We start from the raw sequence: 27,531 nt of genomic DNA on the forward strand, positions 1-27,531 counted from the left end.
ACTGTCAGTACTCAGGAGCTCTTACAAAAATATCCAAGGAACGTAATTTTTTTTTCCAGCAATTCTCCAATTACTGTTTTACCCCTGAGCAAAGAGGTTGGTGACCTCAGGAGGCAACATTGCAATCAAACGCATAAAAGGTTAAGCTGTACTTGTTTCCTCAAATTAGACAGTGCTTGTTAGACAAGATTTGATACAAGGCTTAGAGACAAACTTGTTCTAAGCAAACAGGTGAACATTATCTCACCTAAAGGCCATAACCAACCGGTTGGATGGTGGGCAGTGAGAACAGTCAAGCTTCTGATCTCTGCAAAACTGAAGCAGAAGAGCTTCCTTTTATTTGAATGGCTGCAGGAAGGTCTGTTGAAGCATCATTTAGTACAGGATCAGGACTCGCTTACCACCTAGGAAAAGGAGGCAGCCTAATATTAAGAAACAATTTTGCTACTACATTTAACATAAGTCAGAAGCAATTCTATCAAAATTAATGTGTAGTTTCTTTAATAAATTGTTTGAAGGGCCTGTACAGCTACCTGTAAAGAAAGTTTTTAAGAACAGTTTAGAAATGGAGTCTTTGCCTTCAAGCAGACACCTCGGCTTCACTGTTCCTAATTTCCCACAATCGGGTGGATGATATTTGAACATCTGACAAAGCAGTGGACAAGTTTTTATCCAGCTCCGTGATTCTGAAACATAGAGAAACTATAGGCAACTATAATGAGTGAACCCACGACAGTTCTGGCATTGTATTTAGAGTATTATTTAGATGAGAACATGCTTCTTGAATAGTCAGCATCTATCACGTGGTAAATGTAAAATACTACATATCAATACTCTGCGATCAAGTCATGCAAGAAATGTTCCTATTATTTGCAAAGTCCCGGCATCTTTTACTGTGCCACTGATTCATACGGTCATGCAAAAATGTACAAGTATAAAGTATAGTACTTAACACATTAGTAATCAAGTGACAAACTGGTGTCTTAATAGAAATGTAAAACCTTAAAAATGATAGATTTAATGGTAGATTTTTTAACATCATAAGTCACTGACAGGAAAGCATGGAAAAAGGAGAATGCAAAATTTCACTTGGCATCTCAGCTCAGCCACGGTTCCTCCGCTGATTGTAACAGAAGGCTGTCATGGCCAGCTAGAATTTTATGGAAAATTGACCCAGCATTATTTCTTCAAGAGCAGGAGCTTCAAAGAAAATAACCAAAGGCATCACATTCAAGTGCAGCAACTGTCATTTCTCTTCCCACATAAAGCACTCAAACAAATAGCAATATTAGCTGCAGTAAGTTTCAGATGTGTACATAATAAGAACGTAGAAGATGAATGTTGTTTACATAAGTATAGTAAAGAATTCATCAGTGCAAATTGCACGTAGATCATTTTACTAATACAGTCAAACTTTAATAGTTCCCAGTGCAAATAGCTCCACAACAGCCAGATGGATCTGCAGGGCAGCTGCTTCGCAGAAATAATACCTGCAGTTTGTGAGTCCTCCTCAGTTCAGTACATAAATTCAAACAGGGTGAATATGGGAAGTTCCAGTGGTTACTTTAATCTGCATCTGCAAGGTTTCTGCCCTAACTTTGATATATTCATGGGCATAAGTAGACAAGCTGAACTGGTCTAACAGCAGCTGGAGAAGAATCATACCTACCTTATAGCATACACCTACGAGCTTTGTGCTTTTAAGTACAAATGCACTCTTCATCCAGGCTTTGCACTGCTGAGGGGAACACATGTAATATTTCCCTCAGTTTCTGTGTACACGTGTAAATACAAAAAGGTGTGGCACAATGTGTGCCCATTTCACAGCTGATGCTGAAGCCATTCTTACATGCACAATTCAGAAAGACGACTTAAAAAGCATCCTGATCCCTAGATGGTGCTATTTACTGCAGTAATCACAGCTTATTGCTAGCACGGCCAGCACTGCCAGCATGTCAGAGACAAAGAGTATTTCTTTGTTCAAAATTGTATAACTGGAATACAGATAGAAATAATGTTTTATTTATATTTGCCACATGGCTTGAACTTGAGGCCCATCTCATTTGCTGCGTGTAAAAGGAGCAATACTCTTGGTATTGCAGTGGTACAAATGAAACTACTGGCATGACATCTGGAGTGGCTTCCATTCTGGCCACTCGAGTTTGCTTGCATCTCACCCATAAGGTTTGGGTCAACATCATTGTAAGAGAGGCCAGGGAAACAGCACTGAAGGAAGATGCATTGGAACTGGCTTGCTTTCTGGCTTCCTCAAAGGGCATGAATGAGTGATTCTGGACAACCCGTGAACTCTCCCAGGGCAGGACACAAAATTCACCAGGGTTGGAAGGAGTTCTTCAGTGAGTTTGAAGAGTTCTGTACGGGACCTGCTGGGTTCTCCTCTTTCTCCTTAAGATGAAAATGTGCTCATCACTTGCTACACAAAGAAAAAAAAACAGCATTGTTCACTTTCTCAGATATTGTAGTGAATAAATAGAATGGTGTAAATAAATGATTAAACATTTATTGTGCTTTTTCTGAGTCTCTGCCTTTATAAAATGGTGGCTATAGCTGCCTAATTGCTTAAGCACTGGGGTTCCCATAAATACAGCATTTGAGCATCTCCCAAGCATCAGTGTTTTTCTGGAACTACCTGTTTGGGTTTTTTTTTTCCTTTTTTTTGTGGCTTCAGAAAGCGATTAGATTGACAGCACAGACTAGTAACTGTCTTACTACAGACAGATGCACTGCACATATCTTTTCCAATACACTTCACATCAGATGCTCCAGGCATGAATTTCTTAAATAGAAAAAGGCAACTGTGATGATCTGTCGACAAAATTTTAGGTAATGTTGTGATAAACAACTGCCCACTGGAGACTAACTGCCAAGCTGGCAATCTTAATTTTAAAACTAACCATACATAAATTCTTTAAGTCGCTGGACTATATAAAGAGGTTTCACAGATCTCTGTTCTGGCCTTTTCTCAGACATGCAATTTGTCTTTGCACATTGGCATTTCCTAAGAATCCAGCCTGACATTTTGAAAACCTCCTGAAGGTTTCTCACTGGAGATGAGAACCCCCACATTCTGCAGGCACGTCTGAAAACTTCAGGTTAAGTTTTAAACTTGTCACGATGTATAAAACTCTTGATGAGAGCCATTTAAAATTTTCTGAAGGAAAAGATGTCAATGCTAAGCCCATGAGGATTCCAAAGAACTGAATTTGAGGAGAGAGAATACCATGTTAGAAGGTAGAGGCAAGGATGATCTTTGCAAGGAAGATAGAGGGTTTTCACCAGAGAAAAGCTCAGAGAGATGTCACAGATGATCGTCCATTTATTGCCTCCTGGCTTGTGCAGTGTGGCTGGGAGAAGGGTTGGACAGAGGCTAACAAAAGCCTTGTTACCTGGTTGGCACATCACAAAAGGGATCAGCTAGTTTAAATTTCAGGAGGAAATTAAACGGCGCATCTCTGACCCAATGATTAACCCCTAACAAATTTCAATTTCCTGCCACAGAGAGTCAGTGCACGAGGCCTCCCCAAAGGAAAAGGCACCAGAGTTTTAGCAGGGCTGAACATTTTGAGTCTCAGCTTCACACTTAATTATGGTGGAGCTTTTCTGGCTCTGCGTATAAAAATAAAGACAAATTCTGCTCCCGCTTCCCCAGACATTCAGCAAGATTCTCTCTCCCGATGGCCCAAGTCATGGGAAAAATGATCACAGAGAGTAAGAACTCACCTCTGGAAGCCTTTGGCAACATTATCACATGCTGTTGTCAGCTGTCCCAGAGTAAGTCACAGGCTGGAGCCATTTGCATCTGGACACACACACAACTCACAGCAACTCTAAGCCCTCTGAGAAGCCAGGAACAAAGCAACAATATTTGCATACTGAGAAGACTTATTAAATATTGTGCTACTGATTAACACTCGACAGTAGGAGAGCATTTAAACGTAACCAGGTCACTAAGGAGCCTAAATTTTAAATAGAACATTGTATCAGATAGCCTTCTTGCAAGTTATATTGGCAAAAAAGCTGAAAATACAAGAGAGCTATTTCTGATGAAAAGAGGTAACTGATACTTTTCAGTTTGATCCTTTAGGAGCTATTTTAGATGCTGTTATCCACATCTTTGGGTAAAATCCTGGACTTTAAAGAAATGCTATGATTATTCACTGCTAAATGACAATGGAATTCCTCCATAATTGCACATTACATGCATCCACATTAATAGAAGATAATGTCATTAAGGCTGTTATTGTAATGAATAACAAATACGGAACGCGGGTCCAGAGATCATTTTCCTAATCAGAAGTATCAGACCCCAGGAACTTCCAGAGAACAGGGCTATTAAAATGTAAATAGTTTCTTTGAAATTTAAATTACCATTTTCAAAAACAGATGTTCTCCTTGATCATTCCCTGCATAGATTTCCAAAAATTGTACTCGCGACTGCAAACTGAAACTCAACTGGGTATCAGCCTCAGAAACTCTTCTCACTTTAAATGAACAGTCTCGTTAGAATACATTGCTACATTTTATCAGCTTGCAAATGGCAATATCAGAGTTGGTCACTTTTGATGAGGCAGCTTAAAACTGAAATATAAGAAGTTAGATTGTAATGCATGCCTGCTTCTCCTGACCAGGCTGAACCCACATGCTGAGATGGCTGAAGCTGCTCTGGAAAACCAGACAGAATGTCACACGTACCTGAGAGCAGTAAGCATCCCTTTGAAGCCAATGGAGTTGAAAGCTGCACAACACTGACATTATTCTTCATCTCTTCAGCTAGATTCTAGATGTCAAGAAGAAAATTTTCTATTGCCAGAAGAGAGAGTAGGTTCAAGTTAAGGTCAGTGTGGTTAGAAAGAAGTCCTAGCAGCAAAAATTGCATCGCGTATGACTGGGACACAGGTAACACAGCTCAGCTGGACAAGCAGGTGTACTCAAGCTTAAGAGGCTACAAGTTGGGAACAGTGCTTGCTATGTTCTCTGTGTACAAACAATTGATGCCGAAAATCCTGTTCAAGGAGCTTTAATTTTATAAACTGTTTGAAGACCTGCTAAAACGTGGCACACAGATTCTGAAGGTCACACCAAGACATGACTATGGTTTCCTGTTACTTTTAGTTAATTCTGTATGTTTAGTATAATCTATAGTTCAGCTAGAGTCTTCTTTCAAGTTTTTCCTTCCATTAAGTGCTGCCTTTCCCCAGGCATCACTAATTACCATGTTCTGAGGCACTCCATCAGGAGTGACTGCACTGCTTAGCTTTCCAATGGAGCTCCCAGTGACCTCTGGTGCGATCAGCATTCCTGCTCCTTGCAGCACAGACATTTCTGTCCTACACATCATGTTTGCTTTACAGGAGAAAGGTCTGACATGGGTCCACAAACACCACATTCTTGTGCCCTAAAAATAACTTGGACCCCAGTCTCCATGGTAACAGATACTACCAGTAAGCCCTAGCAAGTCTTGGTTATTTTTACTGACAAGATGAAGAAGAAAACCATACGGCTGTTATGAAATCTCTCATTACTGCCAGTCTTACAGCTCCTTTAATCCTCGGTTAATGGTATGCAGTAAAGGGTGTTTAAATACCAAGATCCTTCCTGTGCTTTCATATTATAATGCTGGAAATGCAAAGAACAATTCCCTTATATGTTTCTTGCCATTAAAAACTGAGGCACGCATCTGACTTGACTCTGCATATAGGCTCCCTTCACAGTGCAGCATAAAAGTCTCCAACTTGTTGTACCGAGACCAGCTTGCTGCTCAAGGTATGATGCCTCATGAAGGTCATTGGGCATAAGACGGACTAACACTACCCCCCCAAAAAAACTCCCTTCTGATTTTTTTTTTTCTTTCTGCCGGTGACCCCCCCCCAGGGTTGAATCATTTATTCCCTCCAACACAAGCTTGCCATTTCCTTACCTCCTCTGAGTGCCTGTCAGCAAAGCTCTGTGATTTCAGAGGTGAGGCAATGCCCTGACTGTCTTCTAGCAAACACAGGAGGCTCACTGCCCCCCCAGTAACACCCACCACTTTCTCAACCACTGGGCAGCAGCACATCTCACAGGTCAGACACTATGCCAGCACTGTCAAGGTGAAGAGCTTCAACCCACTCACACCATGAAGTCTTGGCCAATGCAATCTGGATATGCTGGGTGCAGCTCACTGCTCGATACTGCAACGTTTCCCTTCTGCTTTATAGCATACTCCTCTCAGACAGCAGCACAAATGGCATCTGCTACTCAGTTACACGTTGCCCAGGCAGTATCCCTGCAATGTCAGTCTCCTTTGGAGACATCTCCCCCAGAATGGCCTATGGTAACATTGCCGAGGGCAGGAGAAGGCACGGGATGAATCTAGCCATACAACATTTGCCCTCGGAAAGAAATGTAACGATCCAAACACTGAGGAGCCATTAATTCCTAATTTTAGATCTCCAGCTCAAGTTTAATAAAAGATCTCAGCTATGCTACATAATCTATATGGCATTCACAGGCCTCTGCATAAAGTTCTCCTCAGCTTTAAAGGTACAGCAATGAATTCTGAGTCACTGAGAACAACTATTCAACTATTTGGGGCCTCTCTGGACTTCCTGAAGAATTGAAAATCCAAAGATCTTTGAAGAGTTGTTAAAGAAAGAAAACTAAAAGGAAAGAAAATTGAAAATTGCCTTTTTTTTTTTTTTTTTGAAAAACATGACTCACTTGTGCATGAGAAGAACAGCGAAACAAAACAACTCACAAACAACATAAAATGACCTACAAGATTTTATCAGCCTCTTTTCCATTTTGTCTGTTGCATTTATTTAGGCTATAAATTCCAAAGAGTAAATACTTTTTTTTTGTCTCTCCCAACATCATATCAGCTCCCAACAACTAAGTATGGCAGAATCTCTCTTCTTCAGCCTCTCCTGGACTAAATAAAAGCAGCACAAGAAGTAGACTTTATCTTTATGCTCCCATCTTGACAAAAATACAGTCCTTAGAACCACTTGCTTGATATCTTGTCTGTATGTAATGCTACTCATTTTTATGGCTGTAGAATTCCAGCTTCAAAACAACAGAAAGCAAAACAAACCAAAAATCCACAAAAGTATTGACTCTTTGCTTCCACATCAACAAGTAGGCTCTATTGTTTACCTTTAGAAAAAAGCTTAAAACTCAGCTACCAAGCATACAGCAAGGCAGATACATTGATCAATGCCTTCCAGACTGGCAGCCAAGGGAGGAACAGAGATACTGTAAATGCTGTTTGAATAAATACTTATTAAAATAAACTTTCAGTGGTAAATTGAAATGCTTGGATGAGGGCTGTCATATTTGCCATAAGTCCATTTCCATGACAAGCAATGCTAGTCTTTCTGATTTGAATTCAGTTAATGATAGTCCACATGGCTTTTAATCTAAGTGCCTCATTTATCATTTCTGTATTATCTAAAGGTGCAGTCATAAGCAAGAGAAGAGATGCCACTAAAGCAGATGTGTTATATATTGTCCTTTTAATGTATGCTCAGCTTATTAACTTTGATTGGTGTCCTGGTGTGGGTCAGATTCAAAGTGATTAATTTTGTAACCCTTTTCCTAATGTCCGCCAGACCCCTCACTCACTTTATGCTACTTTGTAGAAAATAATTACTCCTTGGCATGTTTCATTGTTTTTCTTTTTTTTTTTTAAATGCTTTCTTTTGCTATGCTCTCTGGTCAAGAGCATAGCAGGATCTGTCAAGGTTTGGCACAGCTAAGTGGAGAGTATCCATCCTACTGCAGGGATGGCAAGAAGAAATGGATATTTATTTCATGAATGTTTAACAGATATTTTTAGTGGGACTTTCCAGAAGAATTGCAAAAGGTCATCAACTTGGTTACTTGAATTGACTTCACTACCCTGCTTGTAATGATCAGATGACTTCTGGGCCTGAAGCACCTCCCTCACTGATATTTAAACTATTTGGATCATCAGCTCTGCCATCTTTTAATAACGTTGTCCAAACTATAGCATTATAATCCTTCATCTCATTTTCAGTGACTTAAGCATGACTTCGTTTGTGCCTGTGTTTCAGGTGAGTGCTTTGGCAAGTCGATTTGTCATAGGCACTGCAGTTTGTAAGAACATAGGATTATAGAACCATAGAACTACCAAGGTTGGAAAAGACCTCCAAGGTCTTCCAGTCCAACCGTCCACCTACCACCACTATTTCTTCACTAAACCATGTCCCGTAGTACCATATCTAAATGTTTCTTGAACATCTCCAGGGATGGTGATTCACCATCTTCCTGAGCAGCCCATTCCAGCACCCGATCATGTTCAAAGAAGAGATTTAAAATACATCAGCAAATTAAATTTCACTTCATGTTCTTCCATGTTAAAAAATCCTTCCTCACGTTTCAAACCAAGAATTAGGAAATGACAAACAAAACATTACTAGGGGGCAGTTTTCAGCTATCACACAACACATCAGTGTTTCTTAAAACTCCAAAGATGTAGGTGATTGCACCTAAGAACAAACACAGACACCTGGATATTTAGTTTATACCCAGGTAACCACATGTTGCATAAATACTGCAATCAAAGAGGCAGACAGTCATGTCTCAGCGTCACATCCTAGGCACTCCAGTTTTAAACATGCAAATCTTTATTACACAGTTAAGAACAACAGATGCAGTCTTAAACTTGACAGGTATATATTCAGGCAAAGTCAAAAAAAGGACGAAAAGGAGAGAGAGATATTCAACAGGGAAGGTTGGATGTTCATTGTAAAATAAAGAGTGACACGAGCCTCCCAGGTTTCTCAAGCTGAAAGTACACCCAAGACATATTCCTTGCCACCTGCTCATATCTAGAGACAAAAATGAGGGCAGGAGTCAGTACACCTTGACTGCACCATCTTGTAACGCCTCAAAGGAGTAGGTTGTTCTCAGACTTCCCTCTGACAGAAATTGTCATGCTAGAGACTGACTTTATAATTATCTCATACTCTTTTTTGCCCTCCTCCCCTAACCACACACAAAAAACTGGCTGTTCATTAGAACTTTATTCAAGCATTCCTTGGTATCCAACTCCTCCGAAGCATGAGGAGGTAATTTAATTTTCATCCTTCCAATCTCACAAGCTATCCTCTTGAGGACAGTAGGAAAGGAAACTGGCTGTGGCTCTCAGTTGTTTCCCTTATTAACTTAGTGACTAAATAAATAAATAAATAAATAAATAAATAAATAAAAGAGATTAAATATGAACAACTGCTGCCTTGCCCTTGCCCCAGTCTGATTCTCATTTCCTTACACTTTCTTTGCACCCAGAACACCACTTTCCACTTGGTTGCCAGTCCAGTCTCTCCTTTTGAATGTGCCCCTTTGTTATGCAGAAGTACCAGCAGACCCCAGCTAGTCACTAAAACACCACACACATTACCAACAATTGGGTGGAGAGGTCATAAACCCTTGTTTTAATGAAGAGAAAGTAGCTCCTTCGGTGGGAAGATGGAGGAAATACCAATAAAATCAGACCACATAAAATGCTGGTTCAAACTCAATCAGCAGTCACAGGATCTGACTGTCCCAGACTCACCCAGAAAACACACCCCCCAGACCGCTCAAGCCATTAAATAACTGGAAGTAATGGTGAAAGAGCAGTGAGGACACAAACTGCTTTCATATAAATTCGACTGTACAAGAGGAACATTTTACCTGTGGAACGTTTTCAGCAAATCCATTCCATGTGGACATGCAAAACAGAATTTGTTGTAATGAAAATGGAATCAAAAAGGTGTTTGCTAGGAAAGAAAGGGCCGTGAGTTATGTATGCTGTTCAAATTATCCTGTAGGCTGTGCCAAATCCTGCTGTAGCCAAGCAGGCTATGCTTAAAATTATTTCTTTCAGTTCTCAAAAAGATGGAAAGATGTTTGTTCCAAATGACTGAGTGAAGCCTCTAAACTGAAAGCTGTACCATAGGGAAGATCGTAATCCTCTTATTGAAATACCATTCTTAGGATTTGCAAAAACTCCGTCGGAAGGCATATATAAGGTCACTGCTTGATTAATGCAAATTGTGGTGGTTTTTTTCCCTCTAAAATTGCTGCAGTAACTTCAGAACAGTGCATTATCTTTTATGATTACAAAAATTGAACTGTGTTTTGGTGCCTTCTGGGTTTCAAGCACTAACTGACAAGACCATGCAAGTAAACATTAATCAGCAAAAAGCAACTGCTGCTGAAGTAGACTTGAAGTGCTCTTGACTTAAGATGTAAATAGCATCTGAGGTGACAGATCTGATCTGTACTGATAATTAAAATTGTTTATAGAAGAGTCAGAGACATCTTCATGACACCACTGGCTTAGTAAGGGACTTAATATTTTGTTTTGGAATTAAGTTTTGGAAAGCAAATAAGAACTTCAAAAAATACAGAAAGACTAAGTATCAACGGAGAGAATAAAGTGAGGCCTTCTAAAAGCACCTTTCAGATCTGCAGGCTAACCTTAATTAACTGAATTTTGATTCTTAAGCCAGACATGCAACTCTTAGAAAGTTGTCCAACACCTATGTGTTTGGTTCACTCTACCACAAGATTTGTCCATCTGTTTTCCAAAATAGACCAACTACCAACTCTTTAATGGACATAGTCATCAACTAACCATGAAAACAAAAATCTCATATGTCTTTATGTTCTTAGCAGTGGGTATTTCCTGATATAAGTCACTGACAGAAATCTCAGTTTGATAGTATAAGAAACTGCCTTCTCCCTTTCAGGAGAATGAACGCAGACTTCTGAAAAAAATAAATAAATTCAGCACCAATTAACCTAAAAAAAAAAATGTCTGTTCAAAAAGGCTAGCTTGAACATACTATTATGAGGAAATTAATTTCCTGAAATTTATAGCCTCTTGTAAAACCTGTAGATGCACATCATGGCTTAGATTAACTTTATTTTAAAGTGATATTGCACAGAATGAAGGAGTTGTAGTTCCTTTAATACCTTTTGGGCTTGGTGCTTAGCATTAACCAGGTTTTATGGACAGAAAGAATAGCCAACTAATTTAATCTCTAGTCACTCACCTCATCGTTGGTGACTGCTTAATACGAAGTGAATTAATAACATTACTAAAAACTTCAAATGACAAAGCAGTAGAACCACATGTGTTTTAATTTCCCTTCTAGCTGAAAATTACAGCTGCTACACAAAGGCTGGCTCTTTCTAAGCTGACATTTTCTACTATCCATACGTGCTCCCTCCAAAACACATACTTCCTTAATTTATACTTAGGGCTCTGTTAAACCCCACAAGGTTTGATGTTGCTTGCGAGGTTCCAACTGGCCAATGACTCAGCCCCTGCTCTGCAGTGACTGCTGTTTCAAAACCATGTGTATTGAGACATTTCTTTTCAAATGTGCATTTCTGACAAACTTATTTCAATTATTTTCTCACACTAGACACCTCATTCTTCTTCCAGCCTCGATGTACTTACTCATCAGGAACTAGATGCAAACCTTAGACAGTGAATATGTGTAACACCATAGTGGCATAACTGAGAATACAGAAACGTAGTAGATTTTTTGGAGCATGTATCATTTTTAAGTACCTCTTTTTGGCACTTATTCTGTAAAGGCACAGCATGCCATGAAAACAGCTAAGTTGTCAAGTGTTTGCAGTGACAGTTTGAACCTCAGTCCCTGGCAATGCCAGGTGTGAGTTTCTGATGAATCACCTAGTACTTTTGCTGCTGATTACAACAAGATCAAGATTTCATATGAACGCTTGTTGGTTAACATGATTTAAAATGTGAACAGGATTATGAAAATGATGAGCTATTACATCACTTAGCAAGTTACCTTGCAATAAGGTCACCCCACAATCTCAATCTATCTCCAGTTGTGAAAATTCCGTCTCATCCCCGGGCAACTGCCCATGGGGACTTCATGTCTTTGGTAAGGAGGACAACTGGAAGTAATAATCACCCTGTGATTTAACGGAAGTCCCTTGGAACCTCTACCTTAATTCCCACAAAAGGATGCATGCTGTGCTTGGCACTTTATGTGCATGGATAATTCAAGCCTTTGGAAGCTGGCAGGCCAGAGAGATGAACAGTGGGGCAAGCAGGGAAAGCCACAGAGCAGTGAAGGCCACACAACACCTTGGTGCAGACATGCAAAGAAAACAGAAGTGGAGTCAAGCTCCACAGATGGGGATTTGTCAGGCTAGGCCACAGTCGTTCAACAGTCCTTCAAAGGCTCACAGCCAGGGGAGGCCTCTCCTTTCATTTCCTTACTTCAAGGACTTAAGCAATACTAGCCTTTATATACAAATGCTACTAAGAGCCTGAGAACACAAAACACTGCGAGGCAATTCTTGAAGGTTTTATGAATCCTTTAAGAGCAGAACACAAAGATCTATCAGAGCAGGCACCTTGCCAGATTAATGAGAAACCTGTGTCTGTAGTTCAGTAAGGCATTTCAGCAGGATCTGGTTGCCATTAAATGAAATACAATGCACACTGTATAGAAAGTCTGACAATAAATATATTCCCATTCAAGAACAAATTGCAATATAATAACAAAATTTAGCAATTTCCATGGCAAAAAAAACCCTATTTCCTATCTTATGCAATCACCAACATTTTACTAAATATACAAGACTACTTAACACAGTGCTTTCTAATTTACACTTGAGAGTTCCAGGCATTTTCACCATCAACAGATGTGACACATGAGATTCAAGCTAACTAGCACAGCAGCACAGTGATGGCAACAGCAAAAACATCAGGGAGCACTGCATCATGTTCTCCCTCCTTTGGCCACTGACTTGGAGTGCTGATGCCCCACCTGAGGGCTGGGTCCCTGTTTGTGTGGAAAAGCAGAGCTGTCTGAAGACACAGAGTGATGCCCACAGCTTGGCATGGGCCTGTCTGTACACTGATGGCATCAACTGGAAGGAGCTTAGAATCACAGGTCTGCCAAGAGGAAACTGTGGCAGCACATGGCCTCCCTCCACCAAGTGTATCAGCTAGAGCTGCATATGATGGATATGGCTTCTTCAGTAAGACTGCATTCAACAAAAAATAAACACATGCCAGCATTCCTACTCAGTGCTTGGTATGGTGTTCATGCTAACTGATGGGACAGTGAAAGCATCAGTAAACATCAACGAGAACAATCTTTTGCCTAAAAGGTAAGTCTGGGTCCAAACAGAGCCAGTCACATAAAGACCACAGAGCATCAGTCTTAAGAATTTTCCTAATAGATTTCAAATGAGATTCAGCTTGTCTCCGATTTGACACTGTCAGTTTTGGCACTGACAGCTGAAAGCAAGGCACGTCAATCAGTATTACCAAAAATGTTGAGTATCTAAAAGGAAGTTAGGCAGGCACTTCTGTGCTTCATTTATGGTGCAGTTCTCAAAATTATATCTGCAGTTCAGAAAAAGTCTACTGGCAGAATGTTTTGGTGTCTTAGTTTCAGCTGGGACAGGGCTGTTTTTCTTCACAGTGTCTGGTATGATGCCATGTTTTGATTTTAGGAGAAAAGCGATGTTAGTAACACACTAATGTTTCTAGCTGTTGCTGAGTAGTTCTGAACAGAGTCAAGGATGTTTTAGTTTTCTCAGCTTTTCTCCCATGTTTCTAAACAGCCAGATCATGACTAGCAAAAGGTTAGCAGGAACTCAGGAAAACTATACTAAAAAAGAAAAATAATAGCTCCAGTTGGAATAAATAAAGATTCACTGGACAGAATGTATGCCTCTCTTCATCCCTCCTGCATGCTAAACTTTCACCTCTGAGCAAATAGTATTCCTTCCACAGGAACTTTTAGTCCCCAGGAACAGGGTTAGATGGAGGCCTGCAGCAGTCCAACCATACTTGTATCTTTAGGCAACTGCTCCTGGACTGGTTACAAGTGTACAGTACAAGAGTACTGTTTACAAGCTCCTGCTGCTGTATCCAGCTCCCTCCTCCCCAAGGACAGTGTGCTGGATCTGGGACAGGCAAGAGTGTATGCATGACACATACACTGTCATTTACACTAACACAGACTTAAAAGAAGATCTTGAACCAGAAGGGCTTAGCTTGTACAGCTAGAGATACTGTGGACACGGACTATTGGACTATATACAGTCCAGTAGTCTGAGTGTACATAAATATCATAGAATGGGGTACATATAGGGTCTCATTACTCTGCACAGCTATGACTAGGCAGAACCTGTTTCATCCATTCTGCAATCTCTGGCTGGCCTGGCTCTGAGAAGCTCACCCAGGTGCTCCTTCTGAAGTCAGGTCCTCAAACCTCTGCCACTTTTAACTCTATCCTTGTCAAAGCATTCACATGCTTTAGACAAGCATTTAATGGGCATCAATTGCTGGCTGGGTCAGCAAGCCACCTTACTTAGAGAAATGCAGCTAACAGGTAGGCTACCTGTACCGACAGGCAGCTTCATCATCACTTGTTGTATTCCTTTTATTCCATAAAAAGTACATCTAGAGAAAACAGAAGACTGCAGTAATATTAAATCATTGGTCTTCAGTATGGTAAAAGCTTTAACGGCAAGCACTGCTGAAAGATTTTGAGAAATAACAGGGTTTTTGCTTGCACAGTTTACTGTTCCATATTTCAGCCTGACAGAGATAAGAAAATAGAAGAGACAGTAAAAGGTGAACAGAAAGCTCAGAGGAAAGTTAACTTACATTTTTGTTCTGATGAGACTGACACCCAGGAAGAAGGAAATTTAAATACTCTTTCTTAAAGATACTATTTGTAATGTGCTGTAGGCACATACAGTGTCAACTGGAATGGGATCCTTTGCCAGATTAGAGATTGTTCGGATTTGGGGACTTCTGTATCTTGTTAGCTGCCTTCCGTGTCAAGCGTGCTGTGGCCACACAACTCATCCTGAGCACTTGTAACATAGTTTTCTTTAAATATATATATCCTCTTTTCTATCCATTGCTCACCAACAGGAATTCAAGAGTATGTTGCATACCTGCCATTTGCTATGAAGCGCAAGCTAATATACTTTATACACAGTGTAGTCAGTGGCACGCAGTATAGCATGTCACTATAGCATACATAACCACGATGAACCATTCCAAAGAAAATTAGCCAGTGTTCTGCTAATCCAAAACAAATGGAAACATCTTCCAGGATCAGTTTGTTACTCGTAATGCTGAGAGGGCATCAAAACACTCAGAATATTCACGGCACAAAAACTACAGTAAATCTTTTGACCTCCCATATTCAGATGGTGAAATTACTGATTCCATGAGTGTGCTGTCACACTTCTAAAGAATTAAACATCAATGAAGTGGATCAAATGCCTTTTACCAAAAGCATTAAAAATAAAAATGCCTGTGATATTTGGTAAGTCACCAGAAAAGGTCAAGTGCTTCATGCAAAACAAACAGTTATTAAGAATTCTTATGCCAGACTGTAGCTATTCACATTTAAAGACAATGTAGTAGGGTAGGTCTCTTCCTTTATTACAAATGTTCAGTTTTGTTAAAACCTTTTTGTCCTGGTTACTGCATCTTTGGGCTTCTCTCAGCTGTCTCTATTAAAACACAAAAAATCTGGCTACTTTGGATTTGTTGCTTTCTCTAAGCTGGGTGAACTAAAGACGTCCTATCTGGCAAGAAGTGAGAAATGACGTACAGTCTCAGAAAGCCACAGCGGGATATACGGTGGGACTTGAGACAACCACACACCATGGGCAGAGGGCTCTGAGATCACTGCTACACCTGCACCCGCCCTTCTGCCATTCTGAGTTTACCCAATGCAGGCACCTATTAGGCCTAAATCCAAACAAAGTGCGAGTTGGTGTTTGGCATGCATTTAGACCCAGAGTACACTAAGGCTAGAGCAGCAGAGGGTCCAAACAGCCAGCAAGCATAGCACGTATCTGCCACTCCACAGCCACACCATCGTGCAAATGGACATCCAGGCTGGACCCCCTGGTGCTGTGAAGCCACAAGACCCCCTAGGGACAGAGAACCCCTGCAGCTCATGAACTTTTGGGGTTGATCTGCAGCAGCAAAAAGGGACTTGCTGAGTCCGAGCTGAGCCACCAACATCAGCAGTTCTGTGCCATATATACCAAAGGAAAGCTGTAAACTCTGCGTCAGTGACATTTTCATGTTATGCAGTTTGAGTCACCAGTTATTTCTCCTCTCCCTTGTTTATTGCCTCAATAACCCACGAAGGAAAGGTGAAAGGCCAACAGTGGAAATATTGAATATTAAAAAGGTTAAAGTATACGATTATAAGTGCATTAAAAGTTTATAGTTTTGCTACTGAGTATGCTGGGGATATAAATGATGTTGTCTTGTTCTCATGACAACAGAGCGAAAGCAGGACAAAGAAATCTCTTCTTGTGGCAAAGACTAAAGGGAATCAAGTGTCGCAAATTTAACTCTTTCTGTTTATAATCTGCAGGTTGGATATCTCCTGAGATAAATCAAGTGTGCAGTTGGTGTGAGAGGTTTAAATAGCCTTTAGTGACACTTCAAACTATTGATCATCTCATGTATGCTGTTCAAATTCTGAATGTTTTTGGATATCTGAATGTCAGATCACCTACCCAATGTGGTTACAGAGACTTAATACCTACCTTTCTGATACAACAGATAATGCATTCCCATTTGTCTTTTTGACCACTTTATTTTTACAGGTGGCACAGACAAGCTGCTTGAGGTACTGAGTTCAAAAGGCACTCCATATCTGAAGTGTCTGACACTCGACGAGGCACAAAGCCTGCAAGAAGTGCTACCTAAAAGGACACAGAATACTCAGGACTGTGTTATTATTACTATTAATCACTCACTTAAGAAAGTATGTTGAAATGAATAATCTAAACTACTCCTTCCTCTTCTGCCCCCCCCCTCAAAAAAAGGATCTTAGTTCCTATAGACAGAAAAATCAGTTAATTTATGTAAAAGTAATACTCAACTTTAAAATTATCCAAATTTTACAAAATACAGAATTTTACAAAAATTCTGGTTAATCACACTCACTGGGTTCTTTTTGTTATAAAAGCCCAGAAACAAAAATACCTCTATGACTACCATAAGATTACTTAGAGTTTTGCCATCTCCATTTATTTATACATTTAAAATATTTAATAACAATTTCATTTGTATTTCAAGTAGCAACATGATGTACGCATTCCAAAATAGCTGAAAAATGATAAACAACTCATCTCAGATTTTGATCAAGTACCCGAACGCCACATGATATTCTGACCAAGCTAACTCTATTCGATGTCATATAAAATGGATTGCAGATAACAAAAAGAATTACAGAATTCATTTTCAGTGAAAAACCACACCGCAGTGCGAGGTCTGCAATGATAAGCTGATGCTAATCAACCTATTTTATTCCACTATGATTCACTGAAAGGTCAGCAAGTGGTAGATGGTGCAAGAGATGCAAAAAATAAATTCTGGGAAGTTGTGCAGAGCAATTTGATTATTTAGAACGATAGACCCAATGAAAGCTATTCATTTAAATCACAAAGCATTTTAGCTCTAAACTGTATTTTAGCCCTGCTTTGTACTTAACACCATAAGACACACTGAGAAGACACTATGCATTAGAGAGCTGTTAAGTTGATTCTAAGAGTAATGATGTCCTCCGAGTGAATAGCAGATGAATGTTCCTGCCCCAAAACACTGCTGGAGGACTGGTATGATCACAGGTATATAAAACAGTGGCAGAGAGGAACTGATAGATTTTTAGACTCATATATAGCAGAGTTCAAACAGCTATCAAAATACTGCATCAACTTTTCATGCCCACATTTTCAAAATAGACTTTTTAAGTAAGTGAAAAAATTTCAAAGGGCATGGAAAAGCCTTTGGAAAGCAAAGTAATTTTGAAAAGACAAGAAGATAGATCAGCCTGAGGGAAAAAATACCTAATACTCAAAACCCCCAATTTGGTCAAGGAAAGTAGAACAAGAAAATGCAGGAGAAAGTTGTCCCTGACAAATTCAAACTCTCCTTCAACACTGAGGGTAATTAATGGTTAGAAAAAGAACAAAAAAAAGAGAAAGCTTTGCTAAATTCATGTCATCTCATCAGGAGACTGTGCTGCTTTTGGCAGAAACGGGGCAGGGGAGGGATAGAGCAGAGTCTACTCATGACTAGAAAATGCATTATACAGAGCATATATTTCAAGAGCCTATTCTAATTTTCAACATAAATGAAAAAATACATTCACTGAAGGCAGGGACTATATAAGAAAAGTATTACATGGGGGATCTTAACGATCTTAACTACACTTTTTTATTTTTTTATTGAAGATTTGGGCAGTGCACTGCTGTTTCAGGAGCCATCAGAGAAGGCTACACATCAAGCTCTTGTCTCCCCACCAAAAAATAAACTGTAAGATGCACCCTGACTCCTAACAACATTGCTCACTTTCAATCCAAATGACTGCCATCAGCAGAGAAAAAGTCACTGAAATTTAGTTGGAGCTAATTTAGTCAGATGTTAGACAAAGGTCTGAGAAGCTGGAGTGCACAGATCTCTTAACTTCTTGCTCATCATCCATTGCTTTAATATTTGAAGCAATTCAAACTGCCACCAGTCTTTGGCTCTTGCAAAACCCCCTTCATGCCACTACACTAAAATTATGTGGGATAAACCTCCCACTCCAGCCAAGTTTCACCATTAAAAACATGAAAAGCCCAATTTTAGTTGCATCTTGAGGAGCACCGCACAGCAGGATGTGGTCTCTCATGTGAAGCACTGTGATGCTGAGGTGGAAGCCTCTTGTTCCCAGAGAAGACCCATGTCCTCGTCTATCCGTATAGGCATCTCCTCTGAACGGGTACTGACTGCTCACAGACCCACAAGGACACACAGATATCTAACTGCACACAGCAGAGTTTTCCAATGCCGTCATGTTTCATGACATTTTCTAACACCCCCAAGGTCTCGGTGTGTTTCTGCCTTCGTTGGCCCCACCAGCAACACAGATTATTATTTGCCCTCACCAAAATGGCTGCCTCCACACAAAGCTGCCAGACTCTGCGCAATTCTAAGCTCCACTTTGTGCGCAGGACGAGCAATACTCCAGCTAGGAAGGCTCATTGGCACTGCATTTGATTAACACTACCCTCCAAGCAAGCATATTTTAGGCTTAAAGCATAACAGATCAGAGTCTTTCTGCTGCTCTCAGGCTCTGCATCTCTCCCAGCTCCTCCCACCATGGCCTGTATCAGCAACACCTCTCAGGACTGTCCCGCCACTCTTCCCCCCTCCCCCTCCCCCCCCAGACAGCCACACAGAATTCAGTTCTTTCAAAACCTCACTCAAAATAAGCTCCTGCCCTCCCATCTGAAATGGATTAATCTATATTGATGCTCATAATCACTGGGAGTTGCACGCTATCTTCCAACTGAAGGAACTTCACTCATGCACAGGTTCCATGTCTGAAAATAAGGATTCTTTTCAAATGAACCTGACAGGCAGAACAGTGCCAACTGCTTATTAGAGGGCAGTGATTCCAGTGGATTCACCTTGCTCCTTCAAAGAGGACTGTTTAGGAAACCGGATGGGATGTATCATGACTCAGTTCTGAGGAGACAAAATAAAGTAACTCTGAGCAGTATCCTGAGCAGCTATCTCTACCATAACACTGTAACAGACATAATATAAGCTTTATATTACAGAACTATGAGAGGTATGCAATCAAAAATTGCATTGTAATACCCACAAAACTAAAATAATCTAAAAGGAAATACCAATATAAATAGAAAGCTCCACAGATTTTGCTGCCAGTTTAGTTAAAAATAAAAATTAAAAAATGAGTCATCGCATATTTTAGTGAGGGATTTTTCTGGTAAGATCTTTATAAAAAATGCTGTTGATGTAGCAGTCACACTTGAAAACATTTTCTTCAGGTAGCTGATGTGCTTGAATCATAACTTTGCTTCTCAGAAAGTGAAAATAGTTCAATAAAAGGAAAAAATGAAAGTAAAGTAATATTTTGAGAGAAAAATGTTCCCAGCTCATACGAAGCTGCACAGAAATCCCTGCATTTTTGTCTTATTTTTTTAAACATCAAACATACTTTTCTTTATCTTATGCTTTTGAGAGGAGAAGAAGGAAGAAGTGCAAACCAGAGAATTTGTTTTGCCTGGAGTGATCAGACAGGTGTATTCAAACCCATGGACTTCTCCAGAAGCGTTACATACTGAATGTTCCATGCAGTGCTCTCTTGCCAGAGCAATGCACAGGTACAGAAAAAAGAAGCAGGTACACACAGCACATCCACACTGGGGGGCTACCCCAGCCACTGAAACACAGAGAGAACAGCATGGCTTTGGCTGTTCCCCCTCTACATCCGTGCTGGCTGACTCTGTCATGCCGCATTGGAAACAGAAGAGGGGACAGAAATTTTCATTGAAATTCCCTACACCACTGCATCTGGAAGTCTGGGACAGCTGGTGCCCATCTTCATCCTCCGTACACTATTTTCCCTTTGAATTTAACCAGGAGATTTGCAACTGAAGGTAAGTGAAAGGCAAGCTTAATTTTAGGCATAGTTTTATGCTTGTTTAAAGGAATGAAAAAGGAATAATTCTTGGGCATGCCGATGAATCAGCAAGCAGCATAGATGAGAGTTCTGTTTGCTATGCCAGCTGGAAGAATAAAATTTTGGCACAAACTATGTTCAGGTCACTCTCTTTAATAAAGCACATTTACAGAGGGCTGAGAATGTAGGCATCATTCACAAAGCTCTCTCCTCACCCACAGGTCCATCAGAGGTCTACAACTGTCCCTAGGATTGTTTCTTAAAACAGAAAGAACCTCATCATACAAAGCACCCACTCATCACTGGTTCTGACATATAAAAGTCTGAGGAGTCTAAACTGTATGACCTAGTGAGCAACTGCAAGCTCAGAGTGAGAAACGGAAGACCCACGTATGGATTTACAGGGCAGAAGTAGGCCTGCTTTCTTTAGAGGCATGTAGTTGTGTAACAGCCTCAAAAGTTTATGGCTGAATGACAAAAGCATAGAAAAGATGCAGGTTTACAGTGCCTAAGAAGGAAGCTTTCAAGCATAAAAACCACAAGAACACAAGTTTTCTTCTGTTGTGTCAGTGGCACAGCACCTGCTGCTAAAACAAGTGCTTGTTTTTGTCACCAATTGTTTGGTATGCTGTAACAGCGATAGATGAGCACTTATCATCAGCATTTTAAGCTGCTCATTATAGGAGTCTGTCCCATTCGTGCTGCACTGTGTCATTTTAATTAGAGTGTCCTGCTGCTCTGTCAAGCATATTAAAACACCAGTTACAAGTTTTTCCATTTACTCTTTACCTGAAGCTATACTGCACACACAACACAGGAATTGGCTATGAGGTTGCAACCTACAGTTTGTGTGCCATGCAAGGGATGATTATGTCCAGTGGATAGCTCTGAAGAAGGAGATAATTCTCAAGTGAAAAGCAGACACCAAATCTTTCTTTACCAACGAAGAAACACATACAAGTTTCACATAGGTCAGCTGTTGGTATATTTAAATGAATGCTATCTTTTGAATTTTCCTCCCTGACTTAGAAATGCAATGGTTCTGCCTGAAAAGAGAGAAATGGGATTGTTTGAAAACAGTGGTTACTGTTGAACACATGCAACAAACTTTTGCCTCAGTCATGACTATTTCCTGCTCATTTGGAATTATGTTTCCAAAAACACAGTCAAGAGACTCTCTAAGAAACCATTAACAGCTATGAGCTGGGGAGGAACTTCCTAAAGGTCAAGATGTAAGTCATGCTTCTGTAAATCTTGCCTCTTCTTGCTCAGACATTACCTTATGTTCTCCATTTCCAGTGGCTGATTCTAACCAAACCAAAAGCAGCTTTCAACTTTTCTTTGTCAGCAACATACTCTTGAGAATACAAGCTCTTAAGACTGAAGCACAAAAGACTGAAAGTTCCCGTTTCCCAACATCTCTTTGTGATGAAATCAAGAAGTGTTTGCAAACCTGAAACACAACACAGCATTTCCCTATTCTGACAAATGTTTTCTCTTGATGTTATTAACTAGAGCCTTCAAAGACCATTATTACAAAACACCTAAAAAGTGTTATCAATGTCAAACTAGGGAAAAAGGTGAACTGGAAGGAAACCCCTTGAAGATACTTTACATAGCACTGTGAATATAAATTTGTATGTGTATTTCTGAAAGCAGAGTACTTGGCACTATGGATGCTTTTCCACTGTTCTCATTAGGAGTTAACCTGAAACACGTGATGTCCTTAAAGGTGGCTTTCACAGCATGGGAGCATGAGCTATTGATCACAGATCTACAGCCAGTCCTTACAAGAAAATGAGCATGTGTGGTCATTCCAGGTGTCACTCCAGACAGCAGCCACCTACTATAAGTGTCCTACACGGACAGCAGTGGCTGCTGCTTTGTTAGAGGTCTGCCATCAAAGCAGCACGCTGAAGAGCAGCTCAGGGCTGCCCTGCTGGGCAGTCAGTGTGTGCCTGCTTAGACTGGAGCTGCCCACCATCACCCTGCTGCACCGGGCACCCACCAGTGAGCAGAGAGCTGGGTCCAGGCACCTGTGCTGCTTCTTGGCAAAACAGGCAAGTCTGGTGAGGACTGCCATAGTTCAGACACTTCCAGTGGCAGTGACAGACCACTAAAGCTAACTAAGGTATCTAACTTGCTAGATACTTTCCTCTGTTTACAAAACAGAGTAAACTACCAACCACATAGCCACTTTCAGGTCTTCTTAAGTGTATCAGTGTACAGAGTTAGCACGGATTAAATCCACATCCTGGCTCACAGACTGGATGCTTGTAAACAGAGGCATAACACCCAGTCACGAATTGTATTTACTGCCCACCTTGCATGAAGATCAAAAGCAGCACAGCTCATTCAGTGTGGCATATAAAACAGGGTTTTACTGCATCCTGATCCATTCTTTTGTCCAGCATCTTACAACCTTCCCGTTGTGGATTATATCCCCTTCTGTGTTGAACACTCCTCTCATCACAGATTTTTACAGCTTCTGTGGTATTCAGAATAGAGTAAAAAATTAAATATTGATAATTCAGCTTATTGCATAAATGACATTTCAAAAAATCTCCTGTGCTAACCATTACAAATGCATGTAACTGTTGCAATGATGAGTTATTCCTATGTATATTCTCCAAATATTTTTCTGCTATCTGCTGAAAGTTTTAGCAGAAAAAATGCCAAAATAGCAACAAAGCACACACTAGTGTGTCATTTCAGCCAGAAACACCCCCAGGCTATCTCCAGCAGCACATACGTAGAAAGATCAGCTGCAAAAGCAAGTTCATCTTGCTATCATTCTGAGGTCAGATAGCTGCAAATCCTGGAACTCAACTCCGCAAATATCCAGGGCAAGTTTTGTGAAAACAGTAACTCTGTAGGAAATGAAAACTGGAAAGAAGAGATACAGCAGACTACATCACTAATTTAAAAAATATTTTTTTTGTGATAGCACTCAAGCTGCTAGCATTCTGGACGCTTGGCATCAGCCTGGGCTTAACTTTCATTTCTAAAGCCAGTCTGTCTGTGTCTCCAAAAAAAGTCACCTTTATATGAAGCTACTCTCACAAACTTACTTCAAAGCATGCCGTATAAGAACCTATAAAAAGAATAAATATGATCTGATGGATTTGTAGAAGAGACCTGCATGACAACATGCCTAACCAAGTGTGAGAACTGCTGGATAGATAGATCATGTGAGGGATCATCAGTCATTAGGCTTTTTTTGCACAACATTCAATTTGTGCATTCCATTCATTCATTTTGCACAACCCTTTGGTGTCTAATCACCACTGTCTCACGTGTTTTTATTAAACTATTCTCCACCTACTGAAACTGTGTGCTCATACAGAGCTCAGGGACAGGCTTCCAGAGCACTGTTCTCATTCTTAGTACAACCAGAAGCCATAAGAATGCTTTCTGAGCGTTGTTTCTCCTCATTTCTCTCAGCTGCCTTTTCCATTTAGGCTGGAGGCTTTGAGGAAAGGACTGCGTTCTAAATTTTCATATCCCTTTAATGCAGTCTTGGGTAAACAAGTTCTTTAAAAATACCTTACAAAAATTCTCTACTGATCATTCACTTTATAACTTAACTACACTTAACAGCAAAGCATAATATTTTGCTGTGTGCATTTCTCTAACCTTAATTCTAGTTGACAAGAAAAACTTTCAAAATACAGCTTTCTATTTGAACGACTCCGTCAAAGAAATACATATTGTAGTGACGTGTAAATTGATAAATGATCCAAAGCAAAGTGGCTGTTCAACAGCAGGCTTATTGAAAAATTCACCTCTGAGTGAACTGAAATCAAAACAAATAGATATATACTTGTGAAAGGTATACAATCGCTGCACTTTGAAACCTTATTTGACAGCTCCTAGAAAGCTGATGTATGTGTAACCATGAGGTTTTATGAGAATAGCGGGCTGTGGCTGGTGGTGAGAAGAGAGGTGGGGAGGGATGGGCTGCACACCCAGCATCCACATGGCAGAACAGCACGATTTACTGCTGGAACTCAGATGAGTCCAATTCCCCCCAGTAGACAACCACCATCTCACAGAGTGCTGCCACCCAACACGGCCTCTTCATCAGCTTGTACCTACAGTTACACAAATTGGGCCCTTGGATTGACAAGAGATCCAGTTCAGAATTCAACATTCCAGATAGCTCAGGATTAAAAAAAAAAAAAAAAAAAAAGTTTCTGCTGATCTTCAAAAAAGAAAATGATCAAAGTGATGGCTTCAAGTGGGCCTGGCCTGTAACAGACTGGTTACAGACACAACACTGACCGGACTCCAGAGTCAGCATTTGAATGCGTCCTTCATAAACACCAGGAAATAATCGTTATAGATCAGGAGAACTCCAGATATATTGATGCAGAAGATATCTGCAGGTCTATTCATGCCACAAAGCTATCAGAACACACCTTAATACTTGCTGTGATTCCATGCACATCTGCTGATTAAGAAGAGACTTCTGTTCTTACCCTTCATAAGGCAAGCTTTGATAGGGAATGTCTTCTTCCATTAATTATGTATTTTATATAGTAGCTATGATTGCTTTGTAAATTACAGACACTTCTACTTCCTCAAATTGTAAATGACTCCTTCACGTAAAGCATACATTTACTTCTGTAAAAAATGTATTGATGAGATAGTAGCTGCAGTTGATTGGGTAGTCTTGTTTTCAGCAATGTATTGGAAAAGCATTTAAAACAGAGGATCTGTGATCTAGCTAGTCCTTTGAGAATAAGCAGGAATATGGCTCTTCTCCAAGGTAGCAGTAATAGGACAAGAGGGAATAGCCTCGAGTTGCACCAGGGAAGGTTCAGGTTGGATATTAGAAAAAATTTATTCTCAGAAAGAGTGGTTAAGCACTGACACAGGCTGCCAGGGAGGTGGTGGTGTCATCCTCCCTAGAGGTGCTTAAGGGTAGGTGTAGTACTTAGGGACATGAATTAGCGGGCAGTATTGGTGGTAGGTGGATGGTTGGACTGGATGACCTTAAAGATCTGTTCCAACCTTCCATGATTCTATGAAAAATAATATGACCACACTTGTGGCATACTCTGGCACTGTGGATTGGCCCCTTGTAATGGAGGACAAAGGCTGAAAGAAGAAAAATACTATACAGTGTAAACCCGACACACAGAAAATTCTCATTTGTAACAATCTGAACTGCAAACCAGAGGCGTAAAGCAAAAGTATGCATTGCAGTACTATATACATTTATTTTGCTACTTATGCACAGACCCAAGCCTGATTTCTCATTAATGTTCCACTCCACAATTCATGCAAAGCAGAGATTCAGGAAGAAAGTTGAATTTCTAAAAACAGTACTCTGGAGTTGAAGGTTTCAGGCTGAATTTTGGTAAGCTGGATGTCTTTCCCAACGAGTATTTCAATCTGGCACTAACATAAGGAACTGGCACAGGATGCCCAGAGAAGTTGTGGATGCCCCATCCCTGAAGGTGTTCAAGTCAGGTTGGGTAAGTTTTTGGGCAGTCTGGTCTAGTGGGTGGCAACCATGCTCACAGAAGGGGTTTGGAAGTGAATGAACTGTGAGGACCCTTCCAACCCAAGCCATTCTATGATTCCATGAACTTGCAAAAGAGAGATGTGTTGTTTCTATTTGTTATTGTCTTTTTACGACTACTATTATTTTTTATTTTTCTCCCTTATCTGGAAGCAATGCATGTGTCTTCTGAAGACTCTGCACTGTGCCTCTAACCCCTCAGCATATAGAAGATAATGCCACCTTCTCCAGGGCTGTGGTGAAACACTACTCATTACTAGCACATTGCTTGTTTGTGTGAAGAGTCCAGAACTAAATTGTAAGTCTTCACATAGCCTCGAATACGAGGATGAGAATGTGAAATATATTACTGCACTGGGAAGAAGAAGGAAGAGAGATTATGGTATCAAAATACTAAATTATAATGATATTTAATTATTTGTGCATATGCAATAAGAAAACACAGAAAGAGAAATAATAGTGTATATACTCAAAGTAGAAAGTCCCCCTTACCCCCCCAGGGCATCACAGCAAGGGTACCACGGATAATGAGGCATCTGCTGATCAATGAGATGCTCTCAGCCTGCTCATTTATGCATTAATGAAATGTGTGCAGCAGTTCACTGAGCTGATAAAGATTCCCACAGGGGACTAGGTCCAGGGGAAAACAAATGATCAAAATGAACAAAAGTGATTAGAGGAAGAAAAAAAGACAATGAAATGCAGCTAGGGGAGAAGCCAGACCCAACAGAGTCAGACTGTTCCTTTCATCTCTGTGTGCCACCCTTCTTCTCTGCCAACTCGTAGGGGATAGAAAAGTAAACATCCCAACACATAGATTTCAGGCTGTACACAGAAGAGCAGCCTGGATCTCACCCAGCTTAAATCCTTTTAACAATGTCCTGCACAGTGGGTACTTCAGTATCAGAACACACTCCTTCTATCACTTACTGAGACAAAGAACATCAAAAGCCTGGCTCTAGCTTCAGAAACCACAAGTCAGTTGAGTGCATGCATAGCAGTACTGCCACTTGGGAAGCAGTCAGACAGGACTGAATGGCTAATGCCACTCTCTGTAACACAAACAGCATCAACCCAAGTCCCTGAAGCCAGAAAACCGCTGTGCAGAACGTTACACTCAGTCCAACAACAGGCCCCAGTGACTACAGCTGCCAGACTAGTCCTGCATGGCTTCAGCTTGTTTTCTGTTCCCACCTCCTACAAAAGAAAGCCTTACACCCTCCTCCAACTTCCAGAAGAGAAAAGCCACGTAGCATATGATGTTTCCAGTGGCAGCACGGATTCTGGACCCACTGTGACACAAATACCTTTGTGCTGCATGTGGTAGAATCACGTTGCTGCATATGTGAGATGGATTGCTTTGGAAACTGAGACATGATTAGAGATGGTAGACATATCTACTAATGGTAGGCACAGTAGAGATGTCATGACTTCTCACAAAGGAGGACAAGGTCAGTAATTTTG

The 27,531-nt window shown here is 40.5% G+C and overlaps 1 long non-coding RNA gene across 7 annotated transcripts in view; it reads right to left on the minus strand.

Annotated features, from left to right (window-relative positions):
* The window catches only part of LOC104912620 (uncharacterized), a 237,174-nt gene that overhangs the window by 95,225 nt on the left and 114,418 nt on the right, over nt 1-27,531 (minus strand). For 6 of the 7 annotated variants that reach the window (XR_014885429.1, XR_014885427.1, XR_014885431.1 and 3 more), the window contains one exon: nt 248-404. This is a non-coding gene — a long non-coding RNA (uncharacterized LOC104912620). Of the gene's footprint in view, nt 1-247; nt 405-533; nt 2,903-27,531 lie in introns of those variants that run through there. The other variant, XR_014885432.1, reaches the window with a different exon arrangement.

The sequence above is a fragment of the Meleagris gallopavo genome, chromosome 11, assembly GCF_905368555.1.
Source record: "Meleagris gallopavo chromosome 11, MGAL_WU_HG_1.1, whole genome shotgun sequence".
NCBI lineage: Eukaryota > Metazoa > Chordata > Aves > Galliformes > Phasianidae > Meleagris > Meleagris gallopavo.